This window comes from Lygodium microphyllum, chromosome 21 (assembly GCF_053477565.2).
Source record: "Lygodium microphyllum isolate KBCC chromosome 21, Lygodium_microphyllum_v1.1.10, whole genome shotgun sequence".
In the NCBI taxonomy this organism is placed as follows: Eukaryota; Viridiplantae; Streptophyta; class Polypodiopsida; order Schizaeales; family Lygodiaceae; genus Lygodium; species Lygodium microphyllum.
Window position 1 is genome coordinate 45,276,704 of NC_141155.1, and position 16,732 is coordinate 45,293,435.

Genomic DNA, 16,732 nt, shown 5'->3' on the forward strand with positions numbered 1-16,732 from the left:
TCTCCGCCATCCCCCTCTTCTCTTCTTCTCTTCTATTCCCTTCTCTTGCACGTGCAACTATGGTGGATGGATCTTGGAGATGGAGGAGGCTTGAGGATGCTTGAGCTAGCATCTAGGATCGTGGAGCTACCAGTGTGTGTAAGAGAGAAGGAAACTCATATCGACATCAAGATAAGCTCACTACACTCGTGGGATCGACGGTGCATCGGCTATGTGAGAGGTAGCCATTAGAGCTCGCTTGGAATGCTTGAAGCAATAAGCGGTCCGTGGGTCTTGGCAGTTGAGTGAAAGCCCTCACAAAGAGAGAAAGAGAGAGAGAGAGAGAGAGAGAGAGAGAGAGAGAGAGAGAGAGAGAGAGAGAGAGAAGAAGAAGAATCTTGCAGGCTGAAGAAGGGAGAAAACTAAAGCTTAGAAGAAGAAGAACAAATTGTCAGGAGAAAGAGACTGTGAAGCTGAAGTAATTGGAGCCGTGGAGCATGATGGCAGGCCTGCTGAAGTCAATGGGCTGATGCAAGTTCTCAGATTTCAAATGATGGTAATAAGATTCTTCCTTTTGTCTTGTTTTCTTCTACTGCTTTATGGGGCAGAGAGTTTGCATATCAGTTCTAGTGTATAGATATGAGTGAAAGATAGTTGAGGTCTATTCTTCTTCATGATGAGAGTGACATTTGTTAGTTGTTGTGTGAGGATTCCCGTCAGTAGAGAAGAATAGAAGTAAAGAGCCTCTACATTTGAAACTAGGTATGAGGCACGGAATATGTATTATGAGCAAGTGTTGAATGCATGGGTTTGAGCTAGTGGAAATCTGAAAGGATTTGCAGCCAAAAGATAATGGATCAGAGTTTGTAAAGTTTGAAGCTCCCATGACTCTTCATCAATGCAAGATTGTGCTTTTGGAATAGAGAAGTTGTGTTTAATGTATAGAGCATGCAGGAATTTAGGATTACAAACTGTGTAGAGCTGTTTCAGGTCAACAGATCAAGGAATTTGACTCTAAGTTGTTTTGAAGTGTTATAGATTAGAAAGAGAGCTACAAATTTCTTTTTTAAAGCTTGGCCATCCGAGGTTTGGTTAGAAATTTATGAACTGTTCTATGTAATGATCTATGAGGAAATTTCTGTACTCTATGAGGAAACATGTGAATTTAGCAGCATCTACGTCACCAACTCGATTTCCCATGAAAGTTATCACGATTTTCCATTGCTATATCAGTGCAATCTCTGTTTTGATGTAGTAATGGGATGTCTACAATAGTAAGATGCTTGTAGCTGTTGAATTGGCATGAAAATTTGCCAAATAAAGCTTTGGTTACCTATGTATTTGGATTGTATTTATGGGTGCTTTGAGAATAGAAGAATAGAAAGGATATACAACTGGTTTTACACTAACTTATGCAACCACACTTTGTGGGGCAGTTTGCTGTGTGGGGTTGCCATCCCTAAAAAATAGGAGTTGTGTGAATCTAAAAGCTCGTGCTGTCAAAGTCTATGCCATGGTTGTTTCAGCATCTCAAATTCTCTCTAAAAATGGTAATTCTGATCTTGAAGGTTTGAACTACTTAAGTTGTTGAGTTGAAGTCTCAGAGAGGAGTGAGTGATCACGAATTTTAGATCATGCGTTCAGTGGTGTTGTCTCGTGGGTTTTGTTAAGGTGACATCCTTGGACTTTATCCTGTGGTGTTGTCCTGGGTGTTGTTAAAGGCCAACTACCCAATTCACCTACCAACGTGCGTGCCGAAGAATTCCCTAGCAGCATGTTTTAGTGATTCATATCAGGGAACTATCCTACACGGCTTTGGCTAGGACTCGTGAGAATGCACGGGGCCTATCATCTAGGTTTCCCAGATTCCACCCAGTAATGGAAGGTACCAATTGTCCCCACAAGGATCAACCTACAAGCTCAAGGTCCTAATTTGACAACAAGTGAGGTCTCGATACATCAGGTAGATCCATCAAAGGTGTCCCACAAGGGCTTCTCGTCCGACTAGAGTGATCGTAGTTACCCTTGGTTCACGGAGTGCAATGCTTTTTTCCAGTAATTGTTGAGATATCGAGCTCCACTCGTGATATGGCAGGGTGACCCTTGTGCATTTATATCACCAACTTGTCAGTTGTAGATGCGGTTGGTACACCGCCATGAATAATAGCTAGATGACAGCTATCCTTATCTACTCTAGTTCGTGGCTCAGTTAGTATGCCACCTTAATTAGTTGAGTTTGGTTTGAGACCCATATATAGGGTTCTTCTATTTCTATGTACTTGAGTTCTTTTGGCTTACACAACTAAGAATAGGAAAACTATTTTCAGCCTCCACCTTTTGTGTGTATTTCCCCCATTGTGCAAGCAAGAAAGATACAAGTGAGACTCCTTCCTTCTCTCCCACAATCTTGACATGGTATCAGAGCCTTATTCGTGGTAAGGAGCTCAAGAAAGCAAACCAAGTTTGCGGTGTTCTGGTAAGAGGACCAGTGTTGCTTTCATTTTTCTGTTTTGGGAGCAAGTCTCTGCAGGTAGCACAGCCAGAAAGTGCAAGAGTGCATTGTCTCAGATTGAGACGCCCTTCGTGGTGTAGCAAGAGGGCAGTATATGCTGCGGGCAAGGACTTTAGCCCTTGGTTGCTCTGTTTTTTTTATTTGAGGCCATTTCGGGGCCTGTTTTGGAGGCAAAAGTTTTCTGCATGCACTCACGAAAAGGCTCTGTTTTATGCTGTGCGACCACTGTTTTACAGGTCGGTGAAAAGTTATTGTAGAAATTGCATCGTATGCCTATGCGTAGAGACATTGGGAGTTACAGAATCATCCTTGTTGCCTGTTGATGCAAAATCGTCACTAGGAAGGGACTGTGTGGTCAAATACCACTTTCATCAGGTTTGTAGATTTACCCTTGTGAGGTTGAAGCTGTGTTCTTTGCAGTGACAGAATTTTTTGCAGTGTTCTGTAATGGCGTTTGATTCTCTTTCACAGATTGTCACTGAAAAGCTTGACAAGTACAACTTCCAAGCATGGAAGTTTAGAATGAAGAATTTCCTTATGGGAAAAGGATATTGGGAATTCGTTGCAGGAAATGAAGAAGAACCAGTTCTTCCTGATGTTCCCAATCAACAGCAAATGCAGGCATTTAAAGCATGGCATGAGAGAGCTAGGAAAGTTATGTATTGGCTGTCTATCAGCATTTCAGACTCTATGATTGTGCATAATCAACATGCAAGTACGCCAAAGGAGGCATGGGATACTTTGTCAAAAATGTATAGCACAAATACGCAAGCCAGGAAAATGCAGCTCAAGCAAGAGTTGCACAATGTGCAAAGAGAAAGTATGAGCATCAATGACTACCACATGAAGGTGAAGAAGATTGCAGATGCACTTGCTTCCATTGGGTCGCCAGCGGAAGATGATTTAGTTTCTGTGACCTTTAATGGTCTAGGAAAGGATTATGCATAGTTCCGAACATCCATTTCTGTCTGTGAAAGATTTCTTGATTTTGAGGAGTTAATTGCTCTTCTAATTTCTGAGGAGCAAAGAAATGGTGGTGTATCTTCTTCAGGAGGAACTTCAAAAGAAGTTGTCTTCTACTTAAATGTTGGAAGAGGTAGAGGCAGAGGTAGAGGAGGTCGATCTAGAGGCCGTGGTAGAAATCAGAATATGCAGCAAACTCAAGAAAACCAGTCCTATGGAGGAGGACGTGGTAACTCTAGAGGCAGGGGGAGCCAAAGAGGTCGTGGTGGATGGCAAAGAGGCCAAAATGCAAACAGCAATGTTGAATGCTACTACTGTGGTAAAATGGGTCATATGGCTAAAGACTGCTATAAAAAGCAGAATGACATTATGAATGGAAAATTGCAACAAGGGAATTATGCATTTTCTAGTAGACAGGGTGATGACAGAAATGAGCATTTGTTTATGGTGCAACACATGACCAATTCTGTGACAAGTGTAGAAGAAAGAAACGATGTGTGGTATGTTGACTCAGGTGCATCAAACCACATGACAGGTCATGCAGAATGGATGTAGGATGCAAGGAAAATGGAAAAACTAGGATTTGTGAAAACTGGTGATGATACTGCACATCCTATTGTGCAGATTGGAAAAATCCCTTTGTCTATGCAGGATGGGAAAAAGAAATACCTGTCGGATGTATTTCATGTCCCGAATATCACCAAGAACCTGGTTTCTGTTGGTCAAATGGTTGAGCAGAGCTTACAGGTCAAATTTAATTCTCATAGATGCTTTGTTGAGGATATGAAAAATAAAGGTCGCTTGATAGCAAAAGGAAAGAAGAAGGGCAGAATGTTTACGTTGGATGCAGACATGCCTGAATTGAGTGCAGCAATGTTTGCACATGGGACCGGTGTAGTTGCAGATATTGATATCTGGCATAAACGCATTGGTCATGTTAATGTATAGCGACTTAAATCAATGCAAGCCCAAAATATTGTTACAGGATTGCCTAAATTCAAGGTTGCAGAAATGCATAAGGTATGTGAAGCCTGTCAATTTGGAAAACAAGCAAGGAAACCATTTCAGAGACATGTTCAAGAGAGTAAGAAGCCATTGGAATTAATCCACTCTGATGTGTAGACTATTAAAGCTGCATCTCTTGGAGGCTGTCATTATTTTGTCACTTTTATTGATGACTATAGCAGAAAAGTTTGGGTGTATTTTATGAAAAATAAAATTGAAGTTTTTGGGCATTTCAAAACTCTTAAAGCTATGGTTGAAAAAGAAACAGGCCTACAAATAAAATGCCTAAGGTCAGATGGAGGGGAGAGTACCTCTCAAATGAGTTTGCAAGGTTCCTGCAGGAGCATGGCATAAAGCAACAATATTCATGCAGTCATATCCCACAACAAAATGGAATTGCAGAAAGAAAAAACAGGCATATTGGAGAGGTATCACGTGCCATGCTCAACGAAAAAGACTTGCCAGATTTTTACTGGGCTGAAGTAGTTACTACAGCAGTCTACATAGTGAACAGGACTCCCACTGTAGCAATACATGGGATGACTCCAGAGGAGAGGTATACTGGTAGGAAACCAGATATTTCTCATTTGAATATTTTTGGTTGCATTGCCTATGTTCATGTGCCAGATGAGTTGAGATCCAAGTTGGATCCAAAAGCTGAGAAGTGCATCTTTATTGGTTACTCTCTACAGTAGCAGAAAGGGTATAGATGCTATAATCCTTCTACTCGTAAGTTTACAGTGAGCAGAGATGTTGTTTTTGATGAGATGAGTAGCTGGTATAAACGAGTAAATGTGATTGATAATGTAGATGCACAAAATGGTAATGCTGCACAGAATTCACAGCAGCAGTCACAAAATATTAGTGGACCTAGAGTGTCCTCTAGCAGTGGTTCACATTCTTCGCCATGGACAGGCATATTGAGATCAAGAGAATCTCCTCAAAACAATGCAGATAGTGGTATGCAGGTTTCACGAAAAGGAAAAGTGAAGGTAGATCAGCCCATGTTTGATGTGAATGCAGGTCACTCTTATGTGGATGGTGAGTCCAGTGGCTCAAAACAGAGCATTGATGATGAGTTAGGTATTCCTTCTATTGTTACACCTGGAGTAAGGAATACCAGGGATGTTTTGAGAGCACCTGGGAGTGAACCTACTTTGCGCAGGTCTACCAGAGCTAGGTATCCTGTGGACAGACTGAAATATGATGGATTTACAGCCATTCACTATGCCTATATGGTCAAAGTGATACAGGAACCAGAACCCACTTCTTTTGAGTAAGCCATGGGAAAAGAAAAATGGGAGAAAGCCATGGATGAAGAAATGGATGCCTTGGAAGCAAATGCTACATGGGAATTGGTACCTTTGCCTAAAGGTAAGAATGCAATTGGTTGTAAGTGGGTTTATAAGGTGAAGCACAATGCAGATGGTTCTATGAACAGATACAAGGCAAGATTAGTAGTCAAGGGGTATGCACAAACATATGGCATTGATTATGAAGAAATATTCAGTCCGGTTGCAAGGATGGTAACCGTAAGAGCAGTCATTGCTATGGCTGCATCAAAGGAATGGTCTTTACATCAGATGGATGTAAAGAATGACTTCTTGCATGGTGATTTGCAAGAAGAGGTATATATGGAGCAGCCACCAGGTTATGTGCATGCTGTTCATCCTGAGTTTGTTTGCAGGTTGAAGAAAGCCTTTTATGGCTTGAAGCAAGCACCTAGAGCATGGTCTGACAAGATAGGACAGTATCTTGTCACTATTGGCTTTTAGATTTCCAAGGCAGATTTCTCACTTTATGTGAGAAAAACAGAGAAAGGTATTATGCTACTTGTCATTTATGTTGATGATTTGATTATGACAGGTGATAGTGATGAAGATATCCTTCATGTGAAAATGCTATTGAAGCAGAAGTTTGAGATGAAGGATTTGGGAGAGTTGCGTTATTTCTTGGGCATTGAGGTGATTAGATCACCAAGTGGGATATGGCTCTTGCAGAGGCAGTATGGATTGGACATGCTGTCCAAATATGGGATGACAGGCTGTAAGCCTATTTCAGTTCCTTTGGAGAAGAATGTGAAGCTGAGCGTAGATGTAGGTGAGCTTCTAGAAGACCCTACTATGTACAGATGCATAGTAGGAAGTTTGATTTATATGACTATTACCAGGCTAGATTTGAGCTATGCTGTTGGATTGGTAAGTCAGTTTATGCAAGCTCCAAGGAAATCGCATTTGGATGCGGCTAGATGCATACTCATGTATGTGAAGTCCACATTGCAGTATGGACTACTTTATGAGACTGGGGTTCAGATACAGTTGCATGGATACACTGGTGCTGATTGGGCTGGTAGTATGTCTGATAAACGATCTACCAGTGGATATGTGTTCTCTTTTGGGAGTGCTGCAGTCACTGGGAGCAGCAAGAAACTGCCTACAGTTGCCTTGTCGAGCACAGAGGCTGAGTACAGGAGCGCAGCAATGGCTGCATGTGAGGTAGCTTGGTTGCATAAGCTACTTTATGATATGCATCAGCCTACAAATGGGCCAGTTGTCATTTATTGTGACAACATGAGTAGTATACACTTGGCAAATAACCTACTCTATCATGCTAAAACAAAGCACCTTGAGGTGCATTATCACTATGTGCGGGAGAGGGTTTTACTAGGTCTTATTGATCTAGTTTATGTCAGCACAGAGGATTAGGTAGCTGATATATTTACGAAGGCATTGGGCGCAGAGAAGCTGCGCAAGTTTACAGACCTGCTTGGTGTGCAGGAATTGGGATTGAGCTTGAGGGGGAGTGTTGAGATATCGAGCTCCACTCTTGATATGCCAAGGTGACTGTTGTGCATTTATGTCACCGACTTGTCAGTTGCAGATGCGGTTGGTACACCGCCCATGAATAATAGCAAGATGACAGCTATCCTTATCTACTCTAGTTCGTGGCTCAGTTAGTATGCCACCTTAGTTAGTTGAGTTTGATTTGAGACCCATATATAGGGTTCTTCTATTTCTATATACTTGAGTTCTTTTGGCTTACACAACTAAGAAGAGGAAAACTGTTTTCAGCCTCCACCTTTTATGTGTATTTCCCCCATTGTGCAAGCAAGAAAGCTACAAGTGAGACTCCTTCCTTCTCTCCCACAATCTTGACAGTAATAACTGGTTTGGATTCAGGGAACCCTAACAAAGTTTTGGCATAGTCACTGCACCTTTCTCCTAAGATAATTTCTGATCAGGGTTTTTAGACCTAACCCTAGGTAAGTCAACACTCAGCTCTGCCTAATTTTTCCTAATTAATGTTTCATTCAATCTCTTGAAAGAAGCTCCCAGCTTATCAGGACCACCAATCTGTAGGACGGCGGATCTATCAAGGATCTCGCCAACCCGCTTTCCACAAATGTTTTTCTTTAGTTTTCTAATTACCTATCATATTAAGTTATGGCATATAAAAGCAACTTCATTAATTAACCCATTATCACATATTCCTTCACGTAATTTTACAGCACAACACAAAGATAAAAAAGACAGCCTTTTGGCAAAATATATTTGTTTATTATTTCACAAAATTACTTACAATGATTTTTCCCTTCTACCCACGCAGAAGATAAACCTTCGTTCACCAAAAAATCCCTTCTATTTGCACAGAAGAAAAGAAACCCTCCAAGATTTCCATCCCTTTACTAGTGCTAGTGACTCCAAGTTCCCATTTTGATTCATGTGAGGGTCATGCAGTTCCTAGGAGTGATCGAGAGATTCATGGCCAGAGCCCCCCTAGCACTCCCGCCTCCTTCAGCCTAATGGATTCATCACCGAGTGACCTCTTACCGTCGGGGCCAATTCAAACCTCCTAATGATGGTACAACACAATCCCCCTTAGAGCAGGGTTCTGCATCTAGCCCTGGGGAAGGCATAGCACAATCTTTCCTTTTATTATCCTAATTATAAATTTACAATCTGATCTAACTGCTGCAAGCACAATCAATCTTTCTTGTGCAACCATCAATGCGTGCACAAGTCAAAAAGAAAACTCGACAAGTGTTTTTAGCATAGGAAGAAATCCTACCCAAATCTAGGATTTCTCATTTAAGGTCCCACCTTATTCTTAGGGTTTCGCTTCCTACTTGCAACTCTTTTTTACGATTTGCAAGTTATTTCACGAGTATAATTAAATATGAGAGGCCTATTTTATCCATATGAAAAAATTGGTATTTCCACCCTAAAAGATAATATGGGCATTTATGCCTATGGCAGCCAATTCATGCACTACCCTACCCTAACCCACACTTAGCAAGATTTCAAATGCTTTTCCAAGTCTGTTTAGACTTTAGAATTTGTATCAACAAATTCTTATCAATGTCCAATAAGTCCTACAAACTTCTGATATTTATTTAATTTTATGATACTGTGATAGTTTCAGATTTGTCAAGTATTTCATAGCTGTTTTTGCTTCAACATTCTTGATATTTTAGGTTAGGTTTTCTCGCTGATTCATATGTGGGTCAACTCATGATATTGACGCTCTCACTCTAATAGAATCATTAATATTAACATTACGGGTGTTTTTAGCAAGAAAATAATTTTTATTTTATTCTGCTCATATTCTATGGTTTAATCAATGATGCTTTACCATTTTCCAAACTTTTAACGTTATCTAGAAATATCAATTTTCATTTAGTTATGTCATAAGTGCAATGTTGATTGTTTTTCTAAAAAATTTCTTCCAGGCAATGTAAAAATCATAAGTGCATTTTTTCTTTTATCTTTCAAACATTGAAATATATTTTCACATACCTAATTTATGTGTGTCTAATATATATTTTCCTATACAATTTTTTGTTGATTTAATGCATTGATTATTTCATAATATTATCTAAATTATTTTTATTAAATTATTATAAAATTTATATGCATCTATTTATCATTAACAAAATTAAATAGAGATAGTTACTTTCAAAGAAAAATTATAAAATATTTCATTTCTTAACAACGTTTACCATTTTTCTGTTTATTGTGATTACATGCATCTTTAACTAAATAATAAAAATATCACGAAATAACCCATCATTAAAATATTTTCTTAATGATAGGCATATAATCCTTCTTCAAGTGAAAGAGTATTTTTATTAAATATTGAATTATTATATTACTTAGGTTATTTTCCTACATAACAGTTCATATACATTTTCATTAGAATGTGTTTATAATTGTTTGAAGCCAAATAAAGTGATAAGGTTATAAAATATTAACTTTTTTCCAAATTGACGAGATGTTATCTCTCTCAAGTTTGCTATGACAAGGGTCTCGCCAATTCCTACCACGTCATTTTCTCCATCGGCCACGTCCCTTGCTTCCCTTACTTCAAATGTGCTTTTTGAATTTCTATGACCTCGCAAAGCTATCGGATATCAGGAAAAATTAACATGGTGGTTCAGGGAGAGTTGATGGTTATCCAAAAAAAATTATCTAGCGTTTCACTTAGTGATATGGTCGTATGGGACAAAGGCATAACAGGGGGTAGAGAAAATGAAAATGGGGTAGAAGAGTAGGGGGGAGGGGGGTATTTTCCTCTTTCAAAGCTCAAATCTTCAATGGATAAGAGAAGTGGACAAAATTTTTCAACATGAGGAAGTATTCCTTTTTGTTTTTTTTGTGAAAGAGAGGGAATATATTTATAGACATGAGGGGGAGCATGCAGCCGGCTAATTCATTAGACCACTTGTCAAAGCCAATTGAGCTTTGTTAAATATTCATTTTGATTTCTTACCTATTAGATGGTGGCATGGGGATGATTTTTTAATGCTTTCTCTCCCTCCAAGCATAAAAAACGTGTGTATTTTGGTCTATTTTTTCAAAAACGTCTTTTTTTCTTCAAAACAATTTCTTTTAGTAGTTTTTGGCCTAGTTATTTCATGACTTATCTAGTATATAAAGTCATGTCATACTCTTTGATACTTAACTTACTCAATATCATTCTCGCTCTTGCATGTTCTTCATCTACCAATTGAGGCTTTTGTGAATTGTCTTGCAGTTATGAAATCAATGTGATTCTCAACGCATTAAATGGAATCGGTAATGCCAAATCAAATATAATGTGAAAAAAATTATATGATCAAGTCATCGTAATATTATTTATGAGACGCCTTTGCTTTTTGTTGGATGGGAACATTGAGGCATCTTCTCATGTCGGATTATGGAAATGATTTAATGTAAGATTTGATATCAAGAAAATTACGTACTATCACTTATATGACAACTTGACGAGTAATTTTTAAAGCTCCTCAAGCTTGAATTCATTTCTTGATATGAAGCAATGTGGCAGGAATATTACATTGTCTCCTTCTTAGAGGAATCGAGATGTCCTCATCTAAAAAAAAACTAGGGAAACTTTTTTTCTAAAGCTATCTCTTCTATCCAAGTGGCATCCTCCTCAAGATAGTCTTTCCATTGGATAAGATACTCTCTAATGGTTCTGTTTCTCAGAGGTTTCTCTTTTACATCTAGAATCTTATCAGGCTAGAGTTCAAAGTCTCCTTGACTAGGCATTACAATTTGCTGGTTATCAAGAATGTGATCTTGATTTGCCACATAAGCTTTCAGAAGACTAATGTGAAATACATTGCATTAGGAAAAAATTGAACTCACAAATGGGCCCTTAAAAATAATACATTTTAAGATGTGGGCCTTTTGGATTGTCCAATAGTAAGGCTAGATGTTGGCATCCATGGAGGATGAATCTTCTCTCTCGAAATCTTGGGTTTTTTATTTAAAAAAGTGATTGTGGAAGATTTTAAAAAAGGGAGAATGAATAGTACACAAAATTTGAGTTTCTCTCACATCGTATTTTCCCTCTTTTTTTGGAGATTTTTCAATTTTGGTTTTTTTTCCTCTCACGAAATCATTTTGACACCCAAAAGTTGAGCAACATACCACTTTCCCTCTATTCTCTATACTCGTCAATTATTATCTCCATTGAAGCTCCCTAGTGAGAGTAATTAGGATTTTGAGTGTTCTGCTTACCTATGCACTTTCTTCATGATTTAACTCCAGATTTTGGGCAAAACACAGGTGCCCATCTCTCTTTTCATTTTCTCTTATTTGCTATTTTTTCAATAGGGTTTGATGTCATTTCTTATTGTTATTGTTATTTTATTGCATATGTTGTTTTGGGTAGGAGACATAGATGCTCATCTCTCTCTCTCTCGATAGCCCAAGCAAAAATACCTTTTTGATTTGAATGGATCACTTGATATATTATCCTTATCTAAATTCAACTCTCTCTCTCTCTCTCTCTCTTTGTTGTTTCTCTTTTATACTGTGTTTTCAATAGAATTTGATGTTGATTCTGATTGTTGTTTTCTTGCAATGTTTATTTGGAGCAAGATGCAAACAAACGTGTTAATCTCTCTCTTTGTTTAGTTTTTTTTTTTGCTGCTATCTTTTCAATACAGCATGATGTTAGTTCTAACCCTTGTTGTTGTTTTATCGGAGAGATCATTCTGGGTGACATTGCATAAGTGCTCATCTCTCTCTTTCTTTCTCTATGTTTCCTCTTTTCTACTGTTTTTTCAGTATACCTTCATGTAAATAGTAACTCTTGCTATTATCTTTTGTAGATATCAATTTGGGCAAGATTGGATAGGTTCTCATTTCTTTCTCTCCCACGCATACTCACACTCTCTCTCTTTCTTCCTCTCTGCATTTTTCCTTTTCTTATATTTACAATAGAATTTGATGTTAGTTCTAACTTAAGGATCAATTGTTGTTGCAACACTTAACACAAGGTAGAGCAAAGATTTTGTAGCTCAATTTATGGGTAAAGCTACCATATTTTGTGGTGCAAAAAATTATTGAGAGTGGAATTTTGGTGACGGGAAGTGCTTAAAAATCGCTAAAAATTATGAATATCAAGGGAAAAATATTCAATGTCAAAGGCGGCTCGATCTAAGACGATTTTAAGCGTCAAAGTGTTTTAAAGGTGCCCGAGTGACACTTGTTGATTTTTCATAATTTTTCAGACAATCATGCGGGTTGACACGAGCTTTTGGCCAATGCGGGATGCTAAGCCGGACGCCCAGGATTTTTCAGAGCTCGATTCCGAGTCCGAACGAGGAAATGGCCAAGAACCGATCAAGATGCGAAGGGGTGGACAAAATTTGGCCAAAGTGGGCAAGTGACCTTTGGGAGCCCAAACTTTAAATGTCACATGAAAGTTTCATGCAAATGAGAGAGATGAAATCGTGGAGAGAGGGCGCCATCAACAGGCGCCGAAAAATGCGCCATGTTGATGGAGATGCTCCCTCCTGCCTGCAAACAACGATGCCAACTGATCACTGCCCCTCATTCCCCCCTGGATGCCAATCATTTGCCGCCCTTTGCTCGCGCAATGATGCTCTCTTTGAAGATCTCTTATTTCAGTCTTTCTCTCTCCTCCCTCTCTCTCTTCTAAAGGCAAGTTCATGTGGGAAGAAGAAGGAAGAAGAAAGAATGATGGAGGCTTGTCCGGCATGGATCGGATTGCTCCATGGGCTGGAAATGGTAATTTGTGGTTGTGCTGGACATGAAGTGCTGCTGATCTTCATATTTGCAGCCATGGACATGAAACCCGAAACACGCAAATAAGCGGTAATTCAACTTTTTTCAAAGGAAATTTGAGATTTTATGGCTTTTGATTGATAAAATGTTGTTCATGTGGGCTAAAAATTGTTTATGTTGCTGTTTTCCATGAGTACTTGCTGGTCATGATCAGAAAATCAGAAAAATATGCATCTTATGGTTCAAAATAATACACTAAAACATGTAAAATATGGAAAATCAAGGGAAAATGATGTTTTTTGGGCATAAAAATGGGAAAGTGAATAGGAACACCAACTAAACTTTCATTTTTGCTGCAAAAAGGAACTAAGGGCCACAGCCCATAATCTATTCTGAATTTTCAGTAATAAAGTAATGCAAAAAATAAGGGAAAATACAAGGAAAATAGATAAAAATCACTAAAAATAGGGGGAAAATGCATTTTGGGTTCGAAAAATTAATGAAAATTAAGAGCAATGTTTGTGAATGTTTGTGGGGACTGAAGCATGAGGATTTTCCTTAGTTCAACACCACCTTCTTATTCTAGTGTGTTTTTCCCGCTTTCTACACATAAAATGATGGCAAAATGCCCTATAAATCTATACAACAATGCAACATTTGATCGATGGAAGGGTAGAGTGGTTAGAATGTGTCCAAATGCGAAGTAAGATGATGAAAAGATTGTTGTTTTTATTTGCATGCCATATAGGTCGGTGAACAATTATAAAATAAGGGCCTAGTAGCACGAGGGTTCCCTTGGTGCTAGGTCTGTGCAACGCCGCATAAGAACGGTAGTTGGAAGTCATTAAAAGGATGTTTTCCACATGTGCACAACATTGATTTCATAATTGTTTGAGCACTTGGCATCCACAATATGCATAAATCATGGAAATATTTAAAGGTATCAGAAATCCTAGATGCACAGCAATTGCTTTCATTAGGATCTTGACCCACGTTGAGTGAGAGACAGGGCACCCTAAGCCATAGGCTAGTCGTGGGGTCTAGGGAAAAGAGAAGTAAGGACAATGGTACATTCCTGTATACGCTTATTTGGTACCTTGAGCGACTTTTGTGCGAAATGTTTATATGTTGAGCAATGCATCGAGGGGCCAATCCCAAGGTGTAGGAGAGTCGCAGAGGGTTGACGGCATTAAGCCGTAGGAGGACCCAATGTGTATGTGATTTGAGCCTTTTGGCTAAGTGAAAGGGACTCCCTCTAAGGAGTAATATTGGGTTAGGATTAGTTGGACTGCAACGTATTACAAACGCAATGTTTAGGAAGGCAGAGATTTTGATAGACGCTCCTGGCCGTGAGGCCGAGGGGTTGTCTTGTGCGTAGTGACGAGGCCCAGCTAGTGCATGAGCCAGTGCCGGCCCGTTTTTAGGTCCATCAGTGGTGCGTCTACCGGGAGTCGCTTAAAAGTGGCGGTCCTCGAATCCTAGTTGTCTAGGGACCAACTAGCAGTTTATGCCAAAGGATACTGTGATTGATCCGTTATTTATCGATAAGCATCGTCTAGCGGAAATCCAAAAGCAAGAGAGAGACGAAAGAGCTAGGCGACGTGCTGAAATTTTTAGGAGATATTCCCCTAAGCGTAGCGGTGCTGAACCCTTACGAGGGAGTGGATCTAGTGGTCTTAGTACCACAAGCAGTAAGTTAGGAGAAGGTGGAAGCTCTAGTGCTCCCCTTCCTTCCATAATCCAGTCTATATCAAGTGCGGGAGGCGTAACCCCACCGTCCCCTATTCCTAGTGCAAATCCAATCCTCGTCATGGTGCAGCCTATTGCAATTCCAGCAGGAACGGCAGATTTACCGGCTCTAGGTTACCCGGTACCCATTTTTAATGGGTTAGTTGAGGAAGATGCGGAACTCCACATTAGGGAGTTTCAAAAGCTGATGTTTAACTGTCGCATCCAAGAAGAAGGACATTTAATGATGTTCTTCAACATGACTCTCAAAGGAAGAGCTGCTATATGGTATCATGGTTTAGAAGCCGGAACCATATTGAATATTGATTCATTTTATGGAGCTTTTCGAAGGGAGTTTGCCCCTGAAAGGGTTGGGCAATATTGGTTGCGTGTACTCAACGTGACCCGCCAAGAACCACACGAGGATATTCGTACTTATGCGAAGAAAATAAAGGAGGTTTTTCGTAAGTTGGACACCTCTATTCCTATCCCCGCAGCTGCCCAATTGCAATATTTCCTACATGGTTTGGACTTTAATATTCAATTGCAGTTGAGAAGTGTCCCCTTGGGGGATATAGATACTACCATTACACGAGCACAAGAGGTGGAATCCCGACTACAAGCAGCCTATGCTTCTCGAGGCAATTCGAACATGGGTTTAGTATTGGGAAACAATATGGCAATAGCCAATGGCAGTAGTGGCCAAGGGATAGCGATGGCTAACCCTAATGGGAGAGGGAACATGATACAGAATGTGCCTTTATTACCAGCTCCCCCTAGCATGTCGATGCCTACGGGCAGTCAAATGGCTCCAAATGGTGGAGACCAAGCAGTCAATTCTAACACCATGCCTATGGCTCAACAACTAGTGCCTAATCGAATTGTTAGGCCGATAGAACGACATGGTAATGACCAAGGCTATGAGTCGAGTGCTTCCAATGTTCTTGGCGAGGTTAAGGACATGATGAAGCATTATACCGACATGATTACGGAGCAGTATCGACAAATAGTTGTTGATGTCAACTTCCTTAAAAAACAACAAAATTTGATAGGAAATAGATACCCAGAGGAGGGTGCACCTTCGAGGTTTAGCTGCAAATGGTGTGGTGGGCAACACTATCCAAGAAATTGCCCAAATGTTAAGTGCGACATCTCTGGAAAATCCGACCATTTAGCAGCTACTTGCTGGAGTAAGATCAGTTCCCTCCAGTGAGGAAGTCGGCAACCAGGGCCTGTTAATCATCGTGCCCAAGGAAATGATTCCCAGCGAGAGGACGGGCCTAAACAAATACTTCAACGACCAAAGACTACAGTGGAGGAGCTATCAAGTGGTAGTGGGGTTAGTTTGATTGAGGCTGTACGCGTTAACGATGCTGAAACCTCTAATCTGCGAGCTGTTCTTACAAGAGGTCAAAAGGGTAGAGAAGCCGACAAGGATAAGCCTGTTGACGGAAACCCTAAACAAGGCGACAAAGGAACGCAAGTTTTGGATCCTGCCCTGGAAGGGGGACCTTTGAAGCCCATAGAAAGTAAAGCCGATAAGGAACCACCAAAGAAGAAGGTGAAAGTTAAAAAAGAGGCAATAAAGCCGGTTCAGCGACCTAAAGAGTGGATGGTTTGGCGTGAAAAGCGAGCTCTATCAAACTATCATGAATTCGATTTGGCAAGCTCTCTTTGCGAAGTCAAGCCGGATGTGAATCTCTTACAGCTTATTAAGCTTTCCCCAGGAGTACGTAAGGAATTTAGAAAGATCCTACGTACCGGGTATATTGTAGAACCTTTGGGTATTGCGCGAGTTGGTGATGACTGGTTCGAGCATGCTGAGAAGCATTGCCCAAGGGTTGCAGCCTATGTCGATGGGATATTAGTAGATTATGCCATTGTCGACACGGGATCATCTGTTAACATTATAAGTTCTGAACTGATGGAAAGGTTGGGTCTTGCGATCCAGAGAGATACCTCCACAATTCTCAAAATGGCAGATGATAGTTTGAGACAGCCGGAAGGC